The sequence below is a fragment of the Mauremys reevesii genome, linkage group 4 (genome assembly GCF_016161935.1).
Source record: "Mauremys reevesii isolate NIE-2019 linkage group 4, ASM1616193v1, whole genome shotgun sequence".
NCBI classification, from domain to species: domain Eukaryota; kingdom Metazoa; phylum Chordata; order Testudines; family Geoemydidae; genus Mauremys; species Mauremys reevesii.
Genome location: NC_052626.1, coordinates 16,873,167 through 16,891,336, shown reverse-complemented (window position 1 = coordinate 16,891,336; position 18,170 = coordinate 16,873,167). Strand labels below are relative to the sequence as shown.

The 18,170-nt window shown below is 44.5% G+C and overlaps 1 long non-coding RNA gene across 2 annotated transcripts in view; it reads left to right on the top strand.

The window, feature by feature from the left end:
* Window positions 1-2,502: 2,502 nt before the first annotated feature.
* LOC120405313 overlaps window positions 2,503-18,170 on the top strand; it is a 38,728-nt gene continuing 23,060 nt past the window's right edge. Inside the window, exons 1-4 of one of the 2 annotated variants that reach the window (XR_005598484.1) lie at window positions 2,503-2,628; window positions 3,947-4,087; window positions 5,407-5,486; window positions 8,169-8,499. This is a non-coding gene — a long non-coding RNA (uncharacterized LOC120405313). Of the gene's footprint in view, window positions 2,629-3,946; window positions 4,088-5,406; window positions 5,487-8,168; window positions 8,500-18,170 lie in introns of those variants that run through there. The other variant, XR_005598485.1, reaches the window with a different exon arrangement.

Genomic DNA, 18,170 nt, shown 5'->3' with positions numbered 1-18,170 from the left:
CTTGCCACTCACAGCTGTCACTGCTGTTGTCACCTCTCACATGTTGTGTCTGCATGTCTCTCAAGAAAAATCTGAATCCAATCCCTTTGTTGATTTGTTGATGTTTGTTTTGTTTGAAAATAAACTTGACAAGAAAAGAGCAAAAGAGAGAGAGAAAGAACAGAAGAGAAGGCAGAAGAAGAAGTGTTGTGTTTGTTCTTGTTTCTTCCTAGAATGCCGCAAATCCAATGCTGTGTAAATGTCCCAGCAGCCCAAGAACAAAAAAAGCCAACACAAATGAAATAAAAATTTCAAAATTTTATTAAAATTTTAAATGATTTTAATATTAATTTTTTTTAAATAAATTTTTATAAAAAATAAAATAAAAAAAAATAAAAATGTGAGCAATGGGAGGGTGGGTGGGGGGGGGGGAGGGGGGGCTGGGGGAGGGGGCTGATTAAATGGGAATTAAAATGGGGCAATTGTCCCAATGCTGCAGGCTTTCATGCAAAAAACTGTCAAGCAAGGTGAAGCTGAGTATGAAAAAAAAAGGCATTCTTGAAATGCTTTTTTTTTCTTTTGAAAAATTTTTTCTTTTGATAATGTGAATTGAGATGATTCTGATACTTTAGATGAAAAAAAGATGTGAAGCAGAAAAAGGCATCCCTTGAATTTTTTTTCTTTTGTTTTCAATTTTTTTTTTTTTTTTTTTCCTCTCCTGTTCCATTTGCTCCTCCCTCCTCCTCCCTCCCTGGTGGGTGGTGGGTCTGGTCGGATTCTCCTGTGTCTCTTCCCCTGGGTCTGAGACCCTGGTCTGAGGTCTGGTGTCTTGTGTCTCTGATGGTGAGTTGGTTCTGCCCGGCCCTGGTGGAGGTGCCTGGTCTCCTCCCAGGCTGCTGCCCAGCTCTGTGGAGCTGCTGTCCCCAGCTCCTGCCTGTTGGCCTCCTCCAGCAGGCTTCCTCCTCCTGGGCTCCCTCACCCACTCCCTCCTCCCCTCCTCCACTCCCCACCTCCTCCCCTCCTCCCTCCTTCTCCTCCTCTCTCAGCCTCTCACTTCCTCTCTCCCTCAGCTCCGCAGCTCTCCCTCTCTCAGCTCCTCAGCCTCTCTGCTCTTCCTCCTCTCTCCTCCTTTGCTGCCTTCCCTGCCCCTGCCTTTGCTCTCTGCTGTGCTGGCTCCTGTGCAGTGATCTGCCTGATTTGCCCTGCTGCCTGATTTGGCCTGCTGCTGCTGATTGGTTCCTCTGTACTGCCTTCCTGCCCTGCTAAGGTAGCAGCAGGTCTGAGAGTCCTCTCACCCATCTCCTGGGTACACACACCCTGTTGTTGCCCTCCCCCCTGCTGGCCTGGGTACCCCACACCTGTCTAGTCTAGAAATGTGTGTTCTAGATGCACAGCACAACACAGGACTGCCCAGTTCTTTGGAAATAAGAGCTGCCAGTGAGTTGGCGTGCTGAGCAAAGCTGGACTGGTGAGCTGTGAGCTGGACTGTGTGAGGGGTGAGGGGAGTCTCCTCTCTGTGCACATGCACAAGGCCTTCACTGTGGCCCATGCAGAGTGGACCTGCAGGAACCCCGCATGGACTGGGCATGCCACCTCCAGAGCAAACAGAAACACACCACCACACACACAAAAGTCCAGAGGGCTAGCCCCACCCTTTCACCCATGGCAGGCTCATTTCCCCCCCCTCCCAGGGGGCTGGCCTCCTCCTCGCCTCCTCCCTCCTTTCTGCTCTTACTGGGGGGAGGGGGGGGCTTGGGGGAGGTGGGGGGAGGGGGGGGCGGGGGGGGGGGGGGGGGTGGGGGGGGGCCGGGGGGGGGGGGAGGCTGCGGGTGGGGCGGGGGGGGGGGGGTGGGGGGGCGGCGCTGGGGGGCGGGGGGGGGGCGGGGGGGTGGGGGGGGGGGGGGGGTGGGGGGGGGGGGGGGGGGTGGGGGAGGGGGGAGGGGAGAGAGGGAGGGCAGGGCTGGGGCAGGGGGGTGGGCCTGGCAGCAGTGGCTGGGGGGCTGGGGGCAGCTCCCTGCCTGTCCTGACACTGCCGACCACGCTGCACCCTGGAAGTGGCCAGCAGCAGGTCCAGCTCCTAGGGGGAGGCTCTTGCCCCCAATGTCTCTGCTGTAGGAATCTCCCTCACAACTTTTTAGGTAACAAATCTGAGGAACTGCCCCAGATTGATGTGTCAGCGGAAGGTTTTGGAACAAATGGGTAAGTTAAGCAATAAGAAATCATCAGACCCAGATGGTATTCACCCAAGAGTTCTGAAGGAACTCAGATACAAAACTGCAGAACTACTACGTGTGGTATGTAACCTTTCACCTAACGCAGCCTCTGTACCAGATGACTAGAGGATAGCTCCAGAGGCAATCCTGGCATTTATTTTTTCCCTTTACTTCCTTGCCATGCTGTGTGGATACATCAAGTTGCCTCCTTTACAATTGGCTTTGTCCCTCTTGCCTAATCAATCAGCTTTGTGACATCACTATCCATCACTGTGAACAGGTTTGTGATGTCACAAACACTAGCTTTGCAAACAGAGGGGAAGGATGGTGGTTAAGCTGCTAGCCTGGGACCCAGGAGATCTGAGTTCACTTCTTTGCCCTACCACACATGTGCTGTGAGATTGTGAACAAGTCCCTCGTGGCCAGATCCTCAAAGGTGTGTAAGGACTTAACTCCTCGTCAATGCAACTGGCTGCAGTCAATGGGAGGGAGATGCCTAAACACCGTGGAGGGTCTGGGCCCTAGCCTCTCTGCGCTAAGTGTAAAATGCTGAGAACAGCACTTCCCTACTTACAGCGGCATTGTGAACATAACAGCATTAATGACTGTAAGGGCCTCGGCTAGCTGACCACATGACTCGGGTCCCGAGAGAAGGGTAAAAAATGAGAACTTCTGTTTAAACACAAATGTCCTGGAGCTAGGAACAGCCCTGAACAAATCCCAGACCTAGACAGCTTGGGAAGGGTCAGATCTTGACTTTGGCCTGTTGCAGAGATGGGAATAGTGATAAACACTCTGTGTCTGATCCTCTCAAATCCAGATCCCAGCTCTGTGTAGGGCCAAATCCTGCCATTCTTACCCAGGCAAAACCCCCACAGCTTTCGTGGGAGATTTGCTTGAGAGAGGATGGCAGGATTAGACCCTAACTAGTTAGCAAAGATGAAACAGGACAGAGACTATGGTGCTGCAGTAGAAACACTCAGGCCAACCGTGTGAAAAGCAGATTGAAACAAGGCAACTCTGCCAAGAGCGTGTGCTGTAATTCAAGTGTGCTAGCAAGGAGAAAAGAGGACTATGCTGGGATCTTAGTGGTCAGTGGTGGTGGGCAGTTACAAATGTCTGGGGAAGAAGACCTTGACGAGAAATCAATTCAACTGCTCTGGCAGGGAAGCTTTAGGAGGGATCCATCCTATACATACTGTCCAAAAGGTCAACATGCAATGGAAGGGGCAGGGAATGTGGCCAGGTAACTAAAATAGAAGGTGAAAATCCAGACAGTTCTGATGCTTCGGGAGGTTCAAGAACATAGCGAAATATCATAATCACTATTGCTACTCTGCAGCTTGAGCACTTTGACCGATCAAGCCTAAAGCTAAACTGTTTGTTCTCTTCTGTGTAACAAGCAAGCAAATACAATCAAGGTGGGTTCCACACCTTAGTGATTTATCCTTATTGCACCACTCAGAGGTTAGAATAACTGTCTGGGAGCCAAAGAAAAATAACAGCATACCTACCTGTGCCTTTGCTGCAAGCATAATTAATCTATCTGCTTTTCTCGCAGCAGACAGCTAATTAAACAAGGCAGGAGGAGAGAAAAAGTGAGCACAAAATATGTATTTCAGAAGCTTGACAAACAGAGGAATGTATCACAAAAGCTTGCAAATAACGTCACTAAATTCATCATCACGCTGCTGTAGGCAGCTGTAATATAGTGTGCAGACTCAGTGTGCTGTTTTCTATCTGCCTCTTTTCAGCATCCTTTGAATATCCTCCAGAGCCCACACTCATTCTGAACACTCTCGAAGGAAATTAAAGAACGCCACCCGACTGGACCCTCTGGCCACACCCTCTGGAAACAGCTAGTGCTGGGTCAAAAATGACCAATCCAAGACACGGTAAATGGAGCTGGAGTCACCTTTCATTCTCCTTTTGACTCCTCCCTCTATTCCCTTGCCTTCCTGCTTAAAGGCTTTTTCGATTCTGCCAATCAGACCAGAAAGTAACAGCGTTTTACCATTAACTAAAATACCGTGCAGTGCAAACAAGGCGCTCCTCGAATCCAAATCCCAATGGAGCTCAGTGGTAGCTCTCCCAGACTCAGGCTTTGGCCCTAGGAGAGAGCCCTCCCATCAGCTTAATTCCTCCAGCCCCCGCAAGTGGCAGTAGCTGTGTTGGCAGGAGACGCTCTCCCTGTGACATAGCGCTGTGCACACCAGTGCTTAAATTGGCAGAAGTTACATTGCTCAGTGGGACGGCTAATTCACACCCCTGAGTGACATAACTTATGTAGATTTGACTTACACTATAGTGTAGCCATACCCTGAAGCTACACAACACATTGAAGAACATAGCATGAGGCTCAATGTTGCATTGACCGTGGAGGGCATGGACAAGGTGACCTCACAGGTTTGGGTTGTTTTTTCCCCCCCTGATTGTTGTGAGTGTCTTCCAATTCCTCAGGTAACTATATTGAGCCTGAGCTAAAGTCAATAGGTGTGTTTCCGCTGACTTCAATGGGCTTTGGAACAGGCACATTTGGGGCAAAGCTTCTAAAACCTGGCTATACACAATGCCCAATATAAGGGCTCAATCCAGCAAAGAATTCAAGTCGTGCTTTCTTTTAAGAACATAAGTAATTCCACTGGGACTCTTGCAGGATGTTAGTGGGACTATTCACATGCTTAAGTGTTTTGCTAGATCAATGTATGTATGAGATTTTCAAAGGGCTGGAACTTCTCGCTGCAGATCTGAGCTTTAGCAGCCTTGCTTATCGGATAGATTCTCTTAAGTACAATGTCCAGCTTTTTCTGTTCCAAGCTCTGTGAACTTGTGAGCGAGGAATACGCATGTTAACTTGGTCAGGTATATCATGAAATTAAGGCATTTGGTTGAACAATGAATCGGCACTGAGGTTCATGAAGGTCTTTGGGGTTCACTTTTGTCATCAGATTCATAGTCAATTAAAAATCTGGACATAGAAAGTTTTATGGGAATGCTACATTGATAAAAATGGGGAGGGAGGGACAGGAAGGAATTGATTTATGATGAAGCCAAGGCAGTCGATCTGGAAGAGATAATTATTCTTCTATAACTGGCCAGGGAATGGAGGATCCATTATGTGGATGAATTGAAACAGCAGAGGCAATTTGTCAGTCTGACTTGTTTGAGTGAGTAACTTCAATTTCTAAGTGATTTTTCTTTCATTGTCACACAGGAATGTGTTTTACATTTCAAGCTCTTCTTATGCTGACCTGAATGTAAGAAAGGAGAGGGCAGGACTCACAGTGACTAAAGGTAACAATATTTTCACAGTGGCGTCCATTGGTACAGCTAAACTACAGAAAAGACACATCAGAATTTCCAGGTTTCAGGGGATTTAGAATTTGGCTGGAAAAGATTCACTCCAGATGAAAATTTGGTATTCAAAAGGCATAGCACAAGAGCACTATGTTTGTCTTTTGAGTGCATTCGTTCATTTTTTTAAAAATGTGAGTGCAAGAAAGTGTAGGGGTTTCTAATGCTTTTTACTTTAAAAAGCTAAATCCACATGATCATTCCCTGTGCATTATTCTTAATAAGCATTCCAAAACAGTGTTTTCAAAGTGAAATTGTTGGGGGTGTTAGTGCACATTATAGAATGCGAAACTCTTTTACATTCTTTTAAAGAAGTTAGAGATTAAGGATGAGATTTTTCAAAAGCATCAAAAGGTAACAAAGTCAGTGGGACTTGTGCTCCTATGAGCTCCCCCTGCAATACAGATATGGATGGAAGCAGGCAGAGTTCTTACCTATTCCAAAGAATGTACAAAATGCATACATGTACCCTCTGGGGCCTGAGTTTCAAAAGCCCTCGGCATACTGGGCCCAGAAATGCCAGGTCCTAAGCACTTTTGAAAAATTGGCCCTTGTTACACCTAATATCAAGCTAACCGAATACACCTCATCTAACCTCAGAGCAGTTTGTCAGTGACCAGAACATAGGTGGTCAGGCCTCATGGTTAGAGCCTAGAATCAGGGTCAGAGGGTAGGTGTCAAAGCCAAAGAGCAGAGCCAAAGTTAAAAGATAGGAATCAGAGTCGAGGGGCAGGACCTGGTGACCTGGAGTGAGGTAGGGCTGGGAACAAGCAGACATAGGCACCATCTAGGGTGACCAGATAGCAAGGGTGAAAAATCAGGACGGGGGTTGGGGGGTTAATAGGCGCCTATATGAGAAAAAGCCCCAAATATCGGGACTGTCCCTATAATATCGGGACATCTGGTCACCCTAGCACCATCAGAGCTGCTGCTGGGTTTAAGAGCCAGTCAGTCTCCTGACTCTTCCAACCAATCAGGCAATGTAGCCAATCAGGCAGCCCCCTACAGGCCACCTGCACTCAGTGGGTTGCCCAGAGAGTCACTGTGTTGCAGGCCCTGATTCTGACAGCATTCAGGCACTGCATGTCAGGGTGATTCAGCAGGAAAGCCTTCCAGCCACATGCAGAGAATCCTGGAATTGGTTCCATACCCCTAATCATTTTTGTTGCCCTTCTCTGTACCTTTTCCAATTCCAGTGTATCTTTTTTGAGAGGGGTGATGAGAAATTAGTATTTAAGGTGTGGACATATCGTGGTTTTATATAGTGGCATTATAATATTTTCTGTCTTATTATCTGTCCCTTTCCTAATGGTTCCTAACATTCTGTTCGCTTTTTTGACTGCTGCTGCACAATGACTCCAAGATCTCTTTCTTGAGTGGTAATAGCTAAATTAGACCCCATCTAATGCATGTATAGTTGGGATTATTTTTTCCAGTGTGCATTACTTTGCACGTATCAACACTGAACTATAAAAAAGGCCATGAGTGATGCCAATGCAAATCAAGCTGTTACTGGGGGGAGGGGAGGAGAACCTTCTTTATTCCTCTGAGACACAATTAAACCCTTAAAACAAGATTTTTGAAGAAGACCCTGTTACTGCTTTGTTTCATGTATGAAACTGAAAATAAACTATGAATTTCTAACATAAAGGGATCCTTTCATCCCATCTTAGCTACTTGATTCAAAGTTTAAGAATAATGAACCCTCGGGGCCCTGTTCTCCTTTCATACCAGCATAAACCAGAAACACTTCCACTGACAGCAGTGGGGTCCCAGTGGTGCAAAGCCAACGAAAGAGGGAAGATAAATCAGGCCCTCATTTCTTAGTGGTACCTAGCTTTGCAAGTTTGGGTTCGTCATGGTTAAACAGGCAAGCCGGCTTGGGCTTAGATGGCTGCAGAAGGAGTTATTGCTACATGCCCAGAGGGAATGCCCTCTCTTTCATAGAGAGGTGATTTATTTTTCATATCAGTTTGGACTCAGCCATTGCTCCCCCCCCTCCCTCCCGAAACAAAGTCATGCAATGGAACAAAGCTGTGTGAGATGACTTCTAAAGAATAAGCAGCTATCTCAGCCTAGGATAAGAAATAAGATATTTGGAAATTAAAAGCCAGCTTTATGCTACAGGCTCCTTTCATTCGCCTATCGCTAAACGTAAAAGAAAAATGTAGGAGCAAAGCTTGTAAAGATTCAGACAACCCATGAAAAATGGAAAGTGCCTTTTTCATCTGAAAGAGTTTCTTTTTTGTCAGGTTAAATGCACATTCATTTAATCTGTTTAACCAGATCAGCCCCAGTATAGTTAAGCAATGAAAACACCAAACCTAGGAGCTTAAGTCTGGAAGCCTTAAGACAATCTTCCTTTCCATTTGATAAAACCAAGGCTTTCCATCTTGGCTTAAAATAATCATAATTATGTTTCTAAACAGTCAGGGACTGGAGAGTTTAAAATTCTGCAGAGGGAGATGAAGGTTCCTGTTCATTGCATGGGCTAATCTTTTTTATTAAGGGAAGTTAATGTGATATTGATTTGGGAGGCGGGGGATACTCTGCCTTATTGTGATAGAGAAAGGGGGAAAGGGTAGATAGCCACAGGGGATTACTTTTTTTATTCATTCTCAGAACTCTCCTAGCGAATCTCAAATCGCCAATCCTACGAAGCCTTTTCCATGACGTTAAACATCTTCCACTTTACTCCTCACCTCTACAAGGCTGTTTCGCTCCCTTTCTGAGCACATATGTAACTGAAAAGTAACATTATTCCTTGCTACGAAGTTTAGTTAGCAGCTGTGATGTTGCTTTTTAATGACATCACTCATACATTATGAATGAGGAATTTGAAGAGCAGAAAAAAAAAGGCAGCGTGAATAATCGTTAACTGTTCAGCTGCTTGAGGAGGTTTGTATAGCAAGTAATAAATCCTCCAGCCTTCTTGTTTGTAAGAACAAGTTGGCACCGCACCTGGCTTCTGATCAATGTAAGAAGGAATCCTGGTCAAACCACAAATCACATTAATCGGTTTTCATGAGTTTAGAAGAAGTCTGGCCTTTAGAATCCAACAGCTTTCTTCCCCCTAAATAAAATTCACCTGTTTATTCCGAAACCTTCTCTCCCAGATAGCAATTTGACCGGCAAGAGGATGAGCATTTAGGTACATACAGCAGCTCAAACACGTACCGGGATATGCTGGATCTTATCAGCAACGGTGTTCATCTCACTGCCACTTTCGGAGGAGCCAGCAGAGGCGAGCTCCTTGGGGCACTTGTTCTCGACTTTCATGGCCTTTGTATGAAAACTCCCTAGAACAGCCTTAGCTGTACAGATTTTATGCCCTCCTTTGTGTCTGACAGTTTCCTTCCTACTTTTGTCTCAGGAGCCCTGACATTTCAGTCCTGGTACCCTCAGGCTGAAGATGGACCTGAACGATGAATTTTTTTAAAGTTTAGGAGTTTTGGGGCCCTGGGTTTTCAGTGTGGACCCAAACTACTTCAGTCAGGATAAGAAAAATAATGTTCTTGTGTTTGTTGGGGAACATGAAAAGGGAAGTTGATAATTACATGCAGGTCTACATAAGGCACTGGCAGCATCTCGGCACATCCCAATGCCATGGTCCCAGCCCCACACCATGGCCCTGCTTCTCCTTAGAACAGCTGTAATTATGATCAATGAGGAAGTTCACGTCTCTTGGAGTTATTGTTTCCGGCTCTCTGCAGACTCACACAGACCTCAGATATGCTTAGGCCTCATTTTCAAACTTGTCTTTGCATCGATAAAGAATTGAAACAATTTTTTTTAAAATGAAAACTGCAATTAATGTTTCCCTTAATAAATTATGAAAAGATCCTTCCTTTCTATTAAATGATTTGTATGACTGCAGTTTGCTTTTCATCTCATTATCCAGGCATATGTCTGTCCTCCCCTAACCTTGGCCGTTTGAACTGAGATTCAGGCATGTGGGGCACACAATACTCTCTCTGAGACACACTCATCTCATGACATTCAGCCAGGGGTGATGCAGGGGGAAATGATGGTGAACCCAGAAAGAGGGAGAGATGGGGCCTGCCTTGGTAAGCGACTTCGAGGCTCTTTCTTCCGTCCTTGATTCTGAATTTGCTTTTGTCTAGATTCATCTAAATTAAATACGGGAGTCAGAGGGTTAAAGTCTGTGGCCTGTGTTATGCAGAAAGGGCGACAAGATGATCATAATGGTCCCTTCTGATCTTATGAATCCATGAATCTGTATGCATTGCTATATGTGTATGTAAATAAATAGCACATATTTTAACTGGGAAAATATATTCAGATCGGCACATAGGTGTATTATTTCCTCCCTTTAAAAAGTTTGCTCCATATGGCAGACTGAATCCTGGGGGGAGGAGGGGACGCAAGAGGGGGAGGAGAGCAGTCAAGAGAAAAATCTCAGGCATTTCAATTTCCCATTGTAGGCAGGTATGTAGAGAGGTTCCTGTCTTTTCGAGGCAGCTGGTCTCTGAATGCACCTCAGGCAGTAAAAATAACATGATCACTTCACTGCAGGGCTGCTTTTTGGGGGCCGGCAGTATTGTTAAAGACAAAGCATGGCAGAACAAAGATCCAAAGAAGAAGCAAATTAGGGCAGCCTTGCTTCTAAGTATCGTACACACCTGCAAAGATTCTAGGGTAGGTTATCATAGACTGCAACCTGCAAACACATGAGTGTCTGCTCACAAAACGATGAGACAAAAGCCTCCCTGGCTGTTTAAGGGCAGCTGCATCTGTCACAGTCCTTTGCAGAGCATCCAGGAGCAATGGAGAACCCAGTGGCTCCTCTTCATGTCCTCTGAACTGTTGTTTCTACCAAGAATGCTGTGCTTCTGCTTGTATTTCCTGCTGCTTTCCCAGCCATTCTGAAGGAGGCAAACAGTAGCCCTCTTGTGATGTCATCATTTTCTGTTAACTTTTTCTTCAGGCACCTCCAGAGATCTGATGCAGTGAAACTACAGGGGAGTTTTTGATGGATCAAAAAAAAAATAATAATCATCAAATTGAAACCTTAGAAATCAGCCATAAAAGCTTGGATTCCTGGAGGAAATGAGTCTTTCTAAACAAACAAAGAAATAAGGTGGAGTTTATGCTCTCCTTTTATGCAAAAAAATCCTTGAACATGAAGTTTGTGTGGGACAGCGGCTAGAGTAGCTGAGTGGCAGGTAGGACTTCAGGGTTCTACTCCAGCTCTGCCACTGAGTCACTTTGTGTCCGTGGGCAAATCTTGTAATTTCTGTGCACTTCCATGCACTCAATTGGCCACAGGCCCAAATGGTCAAATATGAATTTCCATATACAGGATGCCAAGCATCCAAAACTCCTACTGAAGTTCTCTCTGAAAATCAGAACACGTCATGTCCTGGTCTCCCCTACCTTAAAGAAATCCACCTGCACTTTATCCTCTCTAGGGCTTACCGAACCCTGGCTGGTGATAGCAACTACATAGGCAGTAAGCTGTGATAGTCCTCCCCCTGTCTTTTCCTGCTCCCTTACTCTTACTAATCCCCTACTCCTGTCATCCCCCCCCACCCCTTCCCTTATGCCCAATTAAAATGATCAAATCCAAAAACTAACTTACAAAGCTGGGCCAATTCAACAAACTCATTTTGTATGTATTATACTCAACCCCATACGTATTATACGCCCCTCCTGACTGAGGGCCCAGCTCTGTAGGCAGCAGTACACAAGTAAAGGTGTCAGTACCAGGACCCCCCTAAAATAACCTTGCGACCCCCCCCCCCCGCAACTGGCGGAGGCTCTGGCCAGCTGGGCTCCTGGCCAGCAGCTGTCGCTCTCCAGCGGCCCAGCTCTGAAGGCAGTGCCGCCACCTGCAGCAGCACAGAAGTAAGGGTGGCAGTACCACAACCGCCGCCTACAATAATCTTGCAACCCCCTCACAACTCCTTTTTGGGTCAGGACCCCTAAAATTACAACACCGTGAAATTTCAGATTTAAATAGCTGAAATCATGACATTTACAATTTTTAAAATCCCATGTCCATCAAATTGACCAAAACGGACCATGAATTTGGTAGGGCCCTAATTATTATTACATTATGCCATAATAAGGACTTAGAGATCTAACTTTAGGCACCAATCCAATCCCTATCTCTCAGGAATACCAGAATGCTTAATTCCTCTTTGCAAAATGTTTTGGGGTCCCTGAGTGAAAGACTCACTGCAAATACAAAATATAGTGTATCTACATTGAACATAATGTACATTACAACACTACTCAATGCATACATTTCCTTTACACTCATCTATAGCACGTTTGTACTATAAGGATTAAATAACTTCATCACTGGGAAAAAATATTCTTGAAGCTTTAGTTTTTCTCATTACTAGTGTGTATTTGGAACATTTTTCATAGCTATGGAACATTACAGTTACATCTAATTACACTTACTCTGACGTTTACTGGTGATATTATATTACATACTAATCTTCACAAGAAAAATAATATTTTGTCAGGTTTACAGAAGAGAATTCATGTTTTATTCTTTTCATAATTTTGAAAATGAAAACATACTGTGTCTATTTTGTATGTGTATTTTTTAAACAGAGCTCTATTTTATCTTTTCGTATCAGAAGCAGACAGAGTAATGACTTCTGGGATTTATTTCCAGTGCTGATTTTGTTTCCAGAGTTGGAGGATTATTGGCACAGATTCTCAGTCCCTGCTCCACAGTGCAAAAAAATCTCTCCTTTATCCCCAGTCTGCCCCCTAAAGGAGGTATGTTGGAGGTGAAATGGGGTGAGTCGGGAGCACAGCTGGTAGAACAGCTCTTAGTGGACCATATCTATTGATGTAAATTAGAGCAGCCCTGAAGCTGCTGTCAATTATGCTGGGGAGCGAACATCCCACACCTGCCCAAGGACAGGAGAGTAGAAGAGTGGTTTTAAATCATCTTTACACTGCATCTCTACCTACCACCTGCATTATGCTCCGCACAGGACGAAAGGACCTGGGCTCAGTGCTGTTTCTGCTATTATTCTAATTTCCATAGTGCCCCCTGTCATGGCACATCCTATAGCTTTCTGTAAGCATAAATTATACATTTACCTTTGATACCTTTTTTATTACACTGATCATTTAAACAATATTATGTTATACTTGCTTCCTCACAGGTAAATTAATCATCCCTGGCCACTGATACTATTTACTGGAGCTGTGTTATGACAAAATGTTTACCAAAAATAATATATTAATATTTTTGTCCTTCTATACTAAGCACTCATCAGTATGGCATACTGGATATTACTAGTCTGTAATGGTTATTTCACAAAGTCTATACACTACAAAGTTATTATAAATCAAATCAGTTAAATATGAGATTTGTTTCAATATCGTCATGCAAATTCCATAGTTTTTACTTTATGTGGATTGGAAAGTACAGATTCATAGCTTTTAAGGCCAGATGTGACAATTATGATCAGCTAGTCTGACTTTCTGCGTAACATAGGCCAAAGGATTTTACCACTGATTCCTACATCAAGCCCATATCTTGTAGTTGAGCTAAACCATTTTTTAAAATGATATTTAGTCTTGATTTAAAGCCTTCAAGTGATTGTGAATTCACCATATCCACCACAGGTAAGTTAATGGTTAATCACCCCCACTGTTTAAAATGTCTGCCTTCGCTCTAGTCTGAATGTATCTAGCTTCTGCTTCCAGTCACGGGGTCTTGTTTATACCTTTGTCTGCTAGATTAAGGAACCCACTGCTGTCAGATATCTTCTCCCCATGTAGGTACTTGTAGACCATGATTAAGTCATCGTTGTTCAGAGGCCCAACACCAGGGCTATGCACCACCAAAGTCCCTTTTAAGCCCTATAAATTATACATGTACAAAATGATATACATCCCCAGCTTTTCAGTCTTTCTAATAGTTCCTCACCTACAGGAAGTTACATGGAATATTGATTTTTAAAATTGAGAAAAACCACTAAATTAACATTTCCTTTCTTCATCTGATCTGATTTAGAAATTATTTCTACCTCAGTCATGTAAGAGAATAGATCAGGGTTTTTTTCTAAAGGGAGTTCAAAGTCAGGGTTTAACTATGAAGAAATGGGTTAAAATCAATAAGCTTCAACTTTAATTGATTTCCTGTAGGGAAGCACGAGCCCTATAATATCTGAATGCCATTAGGCAATGTCTCTTTGAAGTATTAAATTTATTATGAAAACCCTGAAGATATTCTATTTGAAATCCACAGAAGCTTATGTGCTTACTGGATTATAGCTGTATATTAATATAACACCTCCATCTAATGGACTGCAGCAGCATTCTCATACCAGTATCATTACCTGAATCTCTCTTCACTTCTGCATGCACACACACACAAATGGTGTCTTTAAAACACCTATCTGGCATTATTCCCACTTAATTATCAGTTGATGGATTATTTTAATGGGACCCTGGGAATCTCTTTTAAGGGCACGTCATGTAAAATAGCATCTCTTCTTCCATTACTGTTTAGCGCCTACCCGAGAACTGGGGTCTAACCATTAGATAGTTCTCAGTTTGGGCTCTTTGTGAAGCTAATCTGATTTATCCCCGGTGGTGGGCTTTCCATTTTTGTGTCATAAATACTGTCCTCAGGGAGATGGACATTCTGGTAACTCTACTTCAAGATCTTGGTTGCTTAAGGAGTGACCCAATATAAGTGCTTCCAGATCGCATCACCTGTAGCCAGTACACACAATGCTCCACCTCTAACCCAGAATTGCTGTGATTTAAACTGATACATCCAAGAAGCAGGGCAAAGGGAATTACTCACTGGCTGTCTGTTCGCTATTTTCTGCCACAGTACAAAGAGAGAAGCTTCTTATTTTATTACCCCAGGCTACGTTTATTGATTCAACTCAAGGAGTGTAACTAGCCCACAAAACTGTATCGTCTGAGTTCCTACAGAGCCTCTGTGTGATCTGGTGTGCAAGTGTAATTGGAACTGAAATCACTGCCGAGATGAGATCATGGCTTCTGAGGGGAAGTGCGTCTGTGCTGTGTGTCAGCCCTAGAATGCTACAGCGTGGGTGGGTTTAATGAGAGGTCAGGCTTCAGAGAAGGATAGCAGGTGTGGAGTGGAGAGTAAGAGGGCTCTACTGCTAGCATCAAGGTTTAGACTGTGAGGAAGCAGAGTGCAGGAAATGGATCCAATCTGAGTGTATTAGGCTACAGGTTTGTCTACACCAGTGGTTCTCAGCTTATTACACATTGTGGGCCGCACATGTAGCCCACAATGTGTTACCTGGGCCGCAGGGGCTGGATGGCAGGGCAGCGGCAGCCCAGAGCCTGACCTGGACCCCTGCCGCACAGGGCTGCCCGCCCTGGGCCCCATGGGGCATCCCGGCTGCCTGCCCCAAACGCCCACCGTGTGGCTGCCCTGGACCAGGGCCACCTGGCTGCCCCAGGCTCCGGGGCTCTCGTGGCCGGGCAGCTGTCCCAGACATGTGCCATGTGAGGCGGGCTGGCCGGCTGCCCTGGAACATGGAGCTCATGGACCCCAGAGCTCACAGGGTGGGCCAGCCGGCTGCCCCAGACCCCACCCCCACTGCGCTGGTTGGCAGGGCAGCCTGGACCCCTCCAGTCCCCAGCACTCCAGCCAGCCTTTAGCATACAGGTGAGCTGTGTGCTAATCGGGTCATGGGTTGAGAACTGCTAGTCTAATGGAGCACTGGTGCATCCTGTACGTGGGGGAGTGGGGGTGGGGAGGGGGATTTCTAAAGCACATCAGGGAACTTTCAGGAAGCCCCAGCAAGTGGGGGAGAGGGATAGCTCAGTGGTTTGTGCATTGGCCTGCTAAACTCAGGGTTGTAAGTTCAATCCTTGAGGAGGCCACTTAGGGATCTGGGGCAAAAATTGGTCCTGCTAGCGAAGGCAGGGGGCTAGACTCAATGACCTTTCAAGGTCCCTTCCAGTTCTAGGAGATTGGTATATCTCCAGTTATTATTTATTATATAAGTCTTCATAGAACAATCTGTGCACAACATGTAAGCGTGCTTTAGAAATCACCCCCATAGTGCACATTGCAGCTCCGAGTAGACAAGTCTTAAGAAACAAGTAAGGAGAGTAGGTAAGAAAGGTACCGATTCTCAGCATGAGCGACTCAGCTTATCGGTGCTTCTCCAAAATGTCTGGACATGATCTGACCTAATACAAAGAAATAACAGATCTATAGCTTTAGATTTTCCTGCATCATATATGTACTAGATATATGGATAATTCAGGTAAATGCAAACTTCCCTAAATTCACTGTTCCAAGTCTGGTGGTTTTGCTATGGAGTTCAATGCAGAACGAGAGCCAGATCTTCAGCTGGTGTAAATCAGCGTAGCTCCATTGAAGTCAGTGGAGCGATGCCAATTTACACTAGCTGACGATCCAGCCCCCTGCCTGTAACCTCACGGTAACGTTACTTCGCTACTTCACAGAGTTATTGTGAGGCTTAATTATTGTATGGAAAGAGTTCCTCACATGGAAAGTGCTCTAGAAATGTAAAAGAAATATGGATAGTGAATGACAAAGCTATGGTTCAAAACCTACAGCAGGTGAAATCCACAAACATTTGTTTCTACCACTCATCAAACACACATCATTTCAAATTTACTCCTAAAAAAGAAAACTGCTGTATGATCAAATATTAGCTCAGGTTATGGCGCTCCATGTCAATGATTGTCTTTACTTTTATGAACAGGAAGCAATGGGATTTTTCTATTTATCCATGTTAAAAATTGTTTTGCAACATCATGAGTCTATAATTTAAACCCTTAATTATAGTGTAAATTAACAAACCTGGGGATTGCTTTTTCAATACTTTGTATTACTTTGACACCTTTAATCAGTCAGAGGTTTTAATGCTGTATCATAGCTAACAGTTTTTCTCAGGAAAAAACCATCTTTACATTGTGTGATATGAGGGTGGCTATGTGAGGAAAGAAAACAAGTGTTGATGAAAGTCAAAATGTTGATGAAAAATGTTGTCATAAACACAAAATTCAGAAAATGTTGACCAGCTCTAATATCAAAAGGCTTCTTAATAGCGAGCAGGAGATAGGCTAATGGTACACAGCTAAGTCCCTGCAAAAGAAATATGCAGGACAAAATATTTATTTTGAGAGACTCTGTGGTCTGCTAGAGAACAGAGCAGCATCTCCGATTCTTCAAGCAACTTATGATGCACTTAACTGAGGTTTCACTTGTTTTATCCTTAGTATTCTCTAAAAACTTTAACTGTATTTTATTTATTTAGTTAGTTAGTTGTTAACTGAATCAGAACATCTCTAGCTATCTCCACCTTCAGCTCACATACAAGAACATTTACCAGTTATTAAGGGTTTTTTGACTTTACTGTGCAGGGTGCTGTGTTCTGCAGTCATGCAAGAGTTCCAGGTATGATGAGTACTTGTGCTCTTAATGGAAGACAGATTGTGGAACTGAGATGCCTGTACTCAGTAAAGCTGAGACCTCCTTGTTTTAATTGGCTCATAGACACAAGTCCATGAAAATAGAGGTGGTGGATACAGAAGAAAAGAAGTGGATGTGGAGACTTAGCTGGGAGAAAGTGCAAGCTTCCTCAATGGAGGAGAAACAGTTTTCTCTGTGCTTGGATTTTTGGAAAGAGGGCATATATCAAGAGAATGCAAGAAAAGAACATATTGATTTTGCTATTAAGTGTTATAACACATGCAATGTTGTCCCAGGAGAAGCCTGTGGTATTTCCTAAAAGACAAACATGCTGTTATATTCTAACCCATTCCTGAAAGTGATGAACACACATCTAAAAGGTATTACCCCAGGCCTGAAAAGGACCCGAGGAAGGCTAACTATTAACTTCATATAGAACATAATTATTGGAAACAGACTTTGAATTCTGTTGGCGAGCCAGGCATAGCTGAACACTGTTTAAGCAGTTGCGCATTTGCTTATATGCCAAAGGTATCATCATAGCATCTTCTTTAGTCACCCACCTTTGTTTTCCAGAGGATAAATGAATCCTCTCTGCTTATCAACTGCCTTAAAGTCAGAATAGCAGCCACGTGGCAGTGAAACAGGAACTTCCGTGTAACTGAGAGCAAGTTTGCAACACACGTAGCTAATGTGAAGCAATGCTGCCTTGCAATCTCTGCCATCTGCCAGACCGAGTTTTGCTGAGGCCTGTGTTCGCAGGGAGTGGCTGCTGCCACTTCTGCCTGCCACCTTGACCCATTGTGGCATCCTTCATCAGCTCAACATTGCTGCTTGAGAATGTCACCGTTCAGTCTCCATCATACTGTGTCCCATGCACACCGTTTATAAGTTGTTCTGTCAGCAATCCTTGATGGGACTTAGTTAGTTGTACTGGTTTTTGCCCTCATTAGGATCCAGTTAGGATTGCCAATGTAACCCTTCTGCCAGGTGCAGCCAGCAGCAACAAGGGCTGGGTTCAGTACCTAGGGGTTCCTTTTCAACAATACAACACAAACCAGCCTGAGCCCCCACTCAGTGACCTGGGACAATTACACATCACCCCCGGGCGCCTCAGGAGGTAATACTTCCCCTCTCGCAAGCACAGAGTCTGAGTGTAGCAAAAAACCTTTTAATAAAAGGAGGGAAGA